Here is an 8,511-nt window from a genome sequence, read left to right as displayed (position 1 = left end):
ATTTTTGTATCAATATTCTACATAGTATTATTTCATTAAAAGTATATTATGCATTACATTGTTACGTGTTGATTATTTTTAGAGTAAGCTAGCATATCAAACGTTTAGAATGTCTATTAAAACATTGGAGATGTAAGAAAAGCAATTCGCATACATCTATTGTCAGACACATGGGATAATATTGTTCTATAAACGGTTCATAATAAAAAAATAGTTTGGGACAAGAAAAAAAACCTAAAATAATGTCGTGAAATCATTTTCAACACTCAGAGCAGGGGGGTGTTGGGATTGAATCATAGAGAAACAACGAATTTTTTTTTTAATGTCACTCAAAGACGTTTCATTCTTTTCACTGACTTGAAATTGCATACAAATGAGCCAATCAGATGTTACAATCATTTTGTTTGCTCAGAATTCAACAAAGCAACGACGGTTAGGCTACTTTATTTTTCATGTTATTTCTAAAGCCAATTAAGATGGAGAAATGTATTCAAAGTCAAGGCTATAAGAAAAAAAAGTTCTGGATATTTTTTATCAGTTTGTAGTTTACGCAATAATATCAATAACAGTAACGATTCTATTTGAACTTTCTCCAAGTTAATCAAATTTGTCTCTAAACGGTTAATGATAAAAAATGTTTGGAACAAGAAAAAAAACCTAAAATAATGTTGTGAAATCATTTTCAACACTCAGAGCAGGGGGGTGTTTCATTAAAGAAATAATGAAAAAATTGTAACTAAGTAGCAAATTCTTTCTTGAATTCACCTGTTGGATAAACAAAAAGACATTTCGTTCAAGAAATTATGACAAAATTCTAAGTAAGTAACAAACTCTTTATTGTTTTCACGAGTTAGATATACGATGTAGAAATTTAATTCAAGAAATTATGAAAAAATTCTCAGTAAGTAACAATTTCTTTCTTGAAGTCAACTCTTGGATACGCAATACAGAAATTTCATTCAAGAAATTATGAAAATATTTGTAAGTAAGTAGCAAACTCTTTATTGATTTCACCTCTTGGATATACAGTACAGATACTTCATTCAAGAAATTATGAAAAAAACTCAAATAAGTAACTTTTTTTTTCTATTTATCACAAACAATTTTTACTTTGCTAAACGATGTAAAAATTTAATTAAACAAATTATGAAAAAAACGCAAGTAAGTAACTTTTTTTTTCTCTTTATCACAAACAATTTTCACTTAGCTACACAATGTAGAAATTTAATTCAAGAAATCATGAAAAAATTCTCAGTAAGTAAAAATTTCTTTCTTGAAGTCAACTCTTGGATCACGTTTTCAACCAGACTGGTTTTTTAGACAACACACCCACGGAGATGACACACACATAGAGACGAGACACGCGCAGACACGACACACAAACAGAGTCACGTTTTGTAACTACATGCTATTTGCATGCCTTTCCTTGGCACCTTTCCAAACGAGCGGGGATTCCCCACTTCTTCCTACACATTGAAAAAAAGTGAGCAGTAAGAAAACTCCACGTTTTCAACCAGACTGGTTTTTTAGACAACACACCCACAGAGATGACACACACACACATAGAGACGAGACACACACAGACACGACACACAGAGTCATAGTGAGAGAGATATCCAAAAAGTTGGGTTGATCTAGGTTCACTTAAGAAATTATGACAAAGTTCTAAGTAAGTAACAAACTCTTTATTGTTTTCACGAGTTAGATATACGATGTAGAAATTTAATTCAAGAAATTACGAAAAAATTCTCAGTAAGTAACAATTTCTTTCTTGAAGTCAACTCTTGGATACACAATACGGAAATTTCTTTCAAGAAATTATGAAAATATTTGTAAGTAAGTAGCAAACTCTTTATTGATTTCACCTCTTGGATATACAGTGCAGATACTTCATTCAAAAAAATTTTAAAAAAACGCAAGTAAGTAACTTTTTTTTCTCTTTATCACAAACAAATTTCATTTAACTACAAGATGTAGAAATTTAATTCAAGAAATTATGAAAAAATTCTCAGTAGGTGACAATTTCTTTCTTGAAGTCAACTCTTGGATCACGTTTTCAACCAGACTGGTTTTTAGACAACACACCCACGGAGATGACACACACACAGAGACGAGACACGCACAGACACGACACACAAACAGAGTCACGTTTTGAAACTACATGCTATTTGCATGCCTTTCCTTGGCACCTTCCCAAACGAGCGGGGATTCCCCACTGGTTCCTACACATTAAAAAAAAGTGAGCAGTACGAAAACTCCACGTTTTCAACCAGACTGGTTTTTTAGACAACGCACCCACAGAGATGACACACACACATAGAGACGAGACACACACATACACGACACACAAACAGAGTCATAGTGAGAAAGATATCCAAAAAGTTGGGTTGATCTAGGTTCACTTAGAGTGGCGCGCCACTCTAAGTGAACCTAGATCAACCCAACTTTTTGGATATCTCTCTTGCTTACACAGTTTGTGAGTTTGTTAATTGCTTAAACATTTTCATAATTTATTGAATGAAATTTCCATATTGTATATCCAAGAGGTGAAAACAATAAAGAGTTTGTTACTTACTTGCGATTTTTTCATAATTTTTTGAACGAAATATCTTTACTGCATATCCAAGAGATGAAATCAATAAAGAGTTTGTTACTAACTTACAAATATTTCCATAATTTCTTGAATGAAAATTCCTTATTGTGTATCCAAGAGTTGACTTCAAGAAAGAAATTGTAATTACTGAGAATTTTTTCATAATTTCTTGAATTAAATTTTTACATCGTGTATCTAAGTCATGAAAACAATAAATAGTTTGTTACTTACTTATAATTTTGTCATAATTTCTTCAACGAAATGTCTTTTTGTTTATCCAGCAGGTGAATTCAAGAAAGAATTTGCTACTTACTTACAATTTTTTCATAATTTTTTTTAATGAAATTTCAGTATTGTTTATCCGAGAAGTGACTTCGAGAAAGATTTTGTTACTAACTTACTTACAATTTTCTCATAGTTTTTTAAAGGAAGTTTCTGTATTATGTATCCAAGAGGTGAATTCAAGAAAGAATTTGTTACTTGCTTACAAGTTTTTTTTATAATTTCTTAAATGATATTTCTGCATTGTGTATCCAAGAGGTAACTTCAAGAAAGAGTTAGTTACTTACTTAGAATTTTGTCATAATTTCTTGAACGAAATGTCTTTTTGTTTATCCATCAGGTGAATTCGAGAAAGAATTTGCTACTTACTTACAATTTTTTCATAATTTCTTTAATGAAATTTCTGCATTGTGCATCCAAGAGGTGACTTCAAGAAAGAATTTGTTACTTACTTATTTACAATTTTTTCATAGTTTCTTAAATGAAGTTTCTGCATTGTTTATCCAAGATGTGACTTCAGGAAAGAGTTTGTTACTTGCTTACAATTTTTTCATAATTTATCGAATGAAATATCCGCATTGTATATTCAAGAGGTGAAAACAATAAAGAGTTTGTTACTTACTTGCGATTTTTTCATAATTTCTTGAATGAAGTATCTGTACTGTATATCCAAACCTAAAAGGCCTAGGTCTGAAAAATCCCCAAACAGCCAATTAAATATTCTAATTCATGATTTCAGGCAAGTCAAACCATGAAATACTAAAGTTAACTTCTCAAATAATAAATTCCAGGAACCTAACACCCCCGAAAAACTAAAAAACAAAGTATGAAAACACACACAGCTAATTAAATATTCTAATTCATGATTTCAGGCACGTAAAACCACAAAATACTAAAGTTAGCTTCTCAAATAATAAACTCCAGGAAACAAACACCCACGAAAACCTAAAAAACCTAGGTCTGAAAATCCCCAAACAGCCAATTAAATATTCTAATTCATGATTTCAGGCAAGTCAAACCATGAAATACTAAAGTTAACTTCTCAAATAATAAATTCCAGGAACCTAATCTAAAAAATCCCACGAAAATCTAAAAAACTAGGTCTGAAAACCCAAACAGCTAATTAACTATTCTAATTCATGGTTTCAGGCACGTAAAACCACAAAATACTAAAGTTAACTTCTCAAATAATAAACTCCAGGAAACAAACACCCATGAAAAGCTAAAAAACCAAGGTCTGAAAATCCCCAAACAGCCAATTAAATATTCTAATTCATGATTTCAGGCAAGTCAAACCATGAAATACTAAAGTTAACTTCTCAAATAATAAATCCCAGGAACCTAACACCCATGAAAATCTAAAAAACTATGTCTGAAAACCCAAACAGCCAATTAACTATTCTAATTCTTGATTTCAGGCACGTCAAATCACAAAATACTAAAGTTACTTCTCAAATAATAAACCCCAGGAACCTAACACCCACGAAAATCTAAAAAACTAGGTCTGAAAAACCAAACAGCTAATTAACTATTCTAATTCATGATTTCATGCACGTCAAACCATTAAATACTAAAGTTAACTTCTCAAATAATAAATCCCAGGAACCTAACATCCACGAAAATCTAAAAAACTAGGTCTGAAAACCCAAACAGCTAATTAACTATTCTAATTCATTATTTCAGGCACGTCAAATCACGAAATACAAAAGTTAAATCCTCAAATAATACACCCCGGGAACCAAACACCCACGAAAATCTAAAAAACGTAGGTCTGAAAACCCAACTTGGACTTGCAAACACCAACCCGGACATGCAAACAAAAAGAATCAGACATGTAAACAGAGAAAGACAGGCACTTTCGACATTCAAATCAACAAAGACAAATTCTTTGGCTTGCAAACATCAGCCCAGGCCTTCCCCTTGAGGTAGATCCCGTTTATTTTCGATTCTGAGTATTTTTGGTTTTCCCTCCAAAATTAACCCCCCCCTCCCCTGTCCTCAGAAATGGGTGAACGAATGGCCTCTGAGCCTTCCCCTTGAGGCAGATTCCCGTTTATTTTCGATTCTTTTTATTTGTTGTTTTCCCTCAAAAATTGACCCCCTCCCTCTCCTGCCCCTCAGAAATGGAGGAACGAAGGACCTCTGAGCCTTGCCCATGAGACAGATCCCGTTTATTTTAGTGTCTGAGTTTTTTTGGTTTTCGCTCTGAAATTAACGCCCCCTCCCCCTCCCCGGCCCTCCGAAATGTGGGGACGAAGGGCCAGCGAGCCTTCCCCTGGCGTCAGGTCTCTGTTAATTTCGATTCAGCGTATTTTTGTTGTCCCGTCCAAAATCAACCTCCCCCTCCCCTGCCCTTAGACATGGGGGCCCGAAGGTCCGCTGAGCCATGCCCGTGTGGACGATCACGCTTTATTTTGATTCTGAGTATTTTTGATTTTCCCTCCAAAATTGACCTCCCCCCGTCCCTGCCCCCAGAAATGCTGGAACGAAGGGCCTCTGAGCCTTGCCCTTGAGGAAGATCCCATTTATTTTCGATTCTGAGCATTTTTGGTTTTCCCTCCAAAATTGACCCTTCACGTTAAAAAATTATCCAATCACTAATTACCCCTTTTTTGTAAATGTCAATCAATGAATTCCGATTATAAAAGCGTGTTTAATCATGTTACCTAACCCACAGTACAGCAATTTGATATGCGTAGCCTACTGCCAGGAACCAGTGGAGGGATCCGTGCTCGTAATTGCTAATCACCTTAACCCTTTTATCCATCGTCAAGTACATGCTCCAAAAATATTTTATTCAGAAATTTCACGTTAAAAAATTATCCAATCACTAATTACCCCTTTTTTGCAAATGTTACTCACTCTCTTTGAAAATAGCATAGGAAGGCCCCAAATGACATAGGAAGGAACGTTAAGGCCCCAAATCCATAGGTACATGCTCTGGAAAGGCACCAAGGAACGTAAAGGCTACAAATAACACAGGATGGAACGTAAAGGCCGAGAATAACACAGGATGCCCCCAGGACAGAAATTACAACCCTTGCCCTGACGGATGTGGGTACCTCAAAGACCTAATTACCAGATCTTTCAACTAAGTTGAACAAAATGGCTATCTCAAAATTTTGAGTGGATGTGATTGATGAAAAGGTGGGCGTGGAAGGGGTGTTAGTTGCCATCCAATCACTTTCAACTATTAAAAAGGGCACAAGCCCTTCCAATTTCCAATCGAATGAGCCATTTTCGAAGTTTCTACGACAAGTCCTTCGATACGAAGTGCCCTGGTCTAAAACCAGCCAACCAACCAAAAAAAAGTAAATGAAAAATACATTGTGCCAACATCGTTCTTTACATAGGCAGCGCTATTGCGCTGCTCATGATTCTTTTAATATTGTTACTAATTCTTCATCACAAAATAAATCTAACATCTAATCCAAATAGAGCTGTTAAAATTGAATACTTTTAATTTAAACTTAAAATACACTAAAAGATGGTTCTCGTGAAACTATTGCAGTTTCTATAAAAATGAATGAATTTCAAAATCAAATTTAATTTTCAATGCATACTTTTCATTTAAACTTAAAATACGCTAAAATATGGTCCTGTTATGCACAGCAAAAACTTCAAAAAAAAACTGCCCCGCCTGAAAAAAAGGTCAAAAACATTTTTTGGGTCTTGAACATTCCACCCAGACTCAGAGTCCAGACGCACAAAAATGGGGCCTTAATTCCATGGCGTTTTGCAGAAAGGACCTAAGACCACTTTTTTTCTGAAAATGAGTCAAGTATACGGTTCGAAAGTAATCGAAGAAATATATCGATTGGTCTATTCAAAATGGGTTTACCTTTAATTCTGACGGAGTTATAAACAGCTCCAAAAGTGTGTAAAAAAAGCAGTGTAAATCCCTTATCTTCTAAGTAACAAGCAGTTCAGCAATTTGGACATGTCCAGCGAATTCTGACCGAAAGGTTAACTAGGAGTCAGTCTTTACAGTTTCCTTAAACTATGATTTGTGACAAAGATTTTTTTTTTCATTTTGCTCTCCTTTAAAATTAGAAAACTGGACATAGGCCTTTTTTGCAAAACGCTACGGAATTGACGTTCACAAGTTTCTTGGCAAGGTAGACCCCCTATACAGAACACAAATTTGAAACTAATTTTGGTGGTATTGGTTCGTGACGCCAAAAACGGACCCAATTTTTCGGCTTTAATAGGCTTGTAGCTTAAAGGACTTATAGACAGGGCCTGGCAGACACTGATGAAAACAAAAGCATTTTGAAGATTGGCTGCATTGATTTTTGAGAATTTTTATGAAACTTATATATCTGGAATAAGTACAATAAGCCAATTCTTTTGACATGTCTATAACAGAGATCATAGAAATATTGATCTTTTTTGTGTGTTTCCATAAGTACTGTATTCATAAAACTTTACACTTTCATGAAATGTAATTAAGCAAATCAAAAAGGGTTTTCAACTAAAGTAAAGAACAACTTTAAAACCTAAAACAAAAATAAATTACTTTATATATAAGGGAGGACCACCCCCTTCTCAAAACCTTGCTCATTAAACAAAAGCTTTTAGTGCTTTGAAAATCTGTTTTTTCAAATTGCAAATTTTCTTTAAAAATTTAGAAAAAAAAAATCCAACTTCACAGTAAAGAGTAAGGAGCAAAGAAGGAGACAGCCCCCTTCATACAAAGAATATTCTGTTCAAATAGGTCTCAAATCTGTAGCTTGCTTTCAGTTGGAAAGCTTTTTTTATTTCCAAATTGTTTTCCAAATCATACCTAGGCCTAATCAAGATACAATTTGAGATACCGGTCCCTTAAATCCCTCGTTAATTTCTTTTAAAATGTGCAAGTCAATAATTGTATGTTTGTTAGTACCGTCCTATGTTAAAATTTGCAATTTAATTTTGGATAAAATTTGAATATACTTAAAAAATTGGCGATAAATAGTAATTTTGGTGAAAAGTCCTTGCTAATGTTACTATTAAATAATTTTGGTTGGATGAAAAGGAGTATTATTGTTTGTATGGATGAAAATTCTGTGAGACTTTTGATCTTTTACATAACTGAAGCCATCACAACCTCTATAATAGGATTTCATTATCGATAAATATATTAGATACATTTTTTTTTTAATACAATGAGGTACTGCATATAAACGGCAAAAAAATACTACCATTTGAAATTGCTGAAAACTAAGTTCCTAGCAGTATTTGCCACCCCAAAGATTTTTCATGGCAGGGCTGGTAATGAACTGCCTTGCCCTTTCCACATCTGTGCTGGTAGATGGGAATATAACATGTGCGGCTAAATGGGAATATAACATATTAGCTGTATAGAGAAAAATTGTAATTAATTCCTACTCCTACCTCTTTCACCATTTCTCTGAAACCTCATGAAGAGTAAATTAAAATTTAGTTTTGTAGGAATCCACCCAACCCCCCCGCGACCCGAACTCCCCCCTCTCATTATAGCTGATACACAATTACAGATGACCAGACGTAGCCGAATTTCATTACAAATAAATCGAATCAACTTGGTTGAGTCCAGTACTGCCATCGTGTGGCATTACTTCTTTTGCAACTGGGAAGTCTTAGATATAGTTATTGATGCTTTAAAATCAATTAGC

This window comes from Artemia sp. Qi Xiang Cuo, chromosome 1 (assembly GCF_049724085.1).
Source record: "Artemia sp. Qi Xiang Cuo chromosome 1, ASM4972408v1, whole genome shotgun sequence".
Lineage (NCBI taxonomy): Eukaryota > Metazoa > Arthropoda > Branchiopoda > Anostraca > Artemiidae > Artemia > Artemia sp. Qi Xiang Cuo.
The sequence above is the reverse complement of the archived record's forward strand: the minus strand, read 5'-3'. Positions refer to the sequence as shown.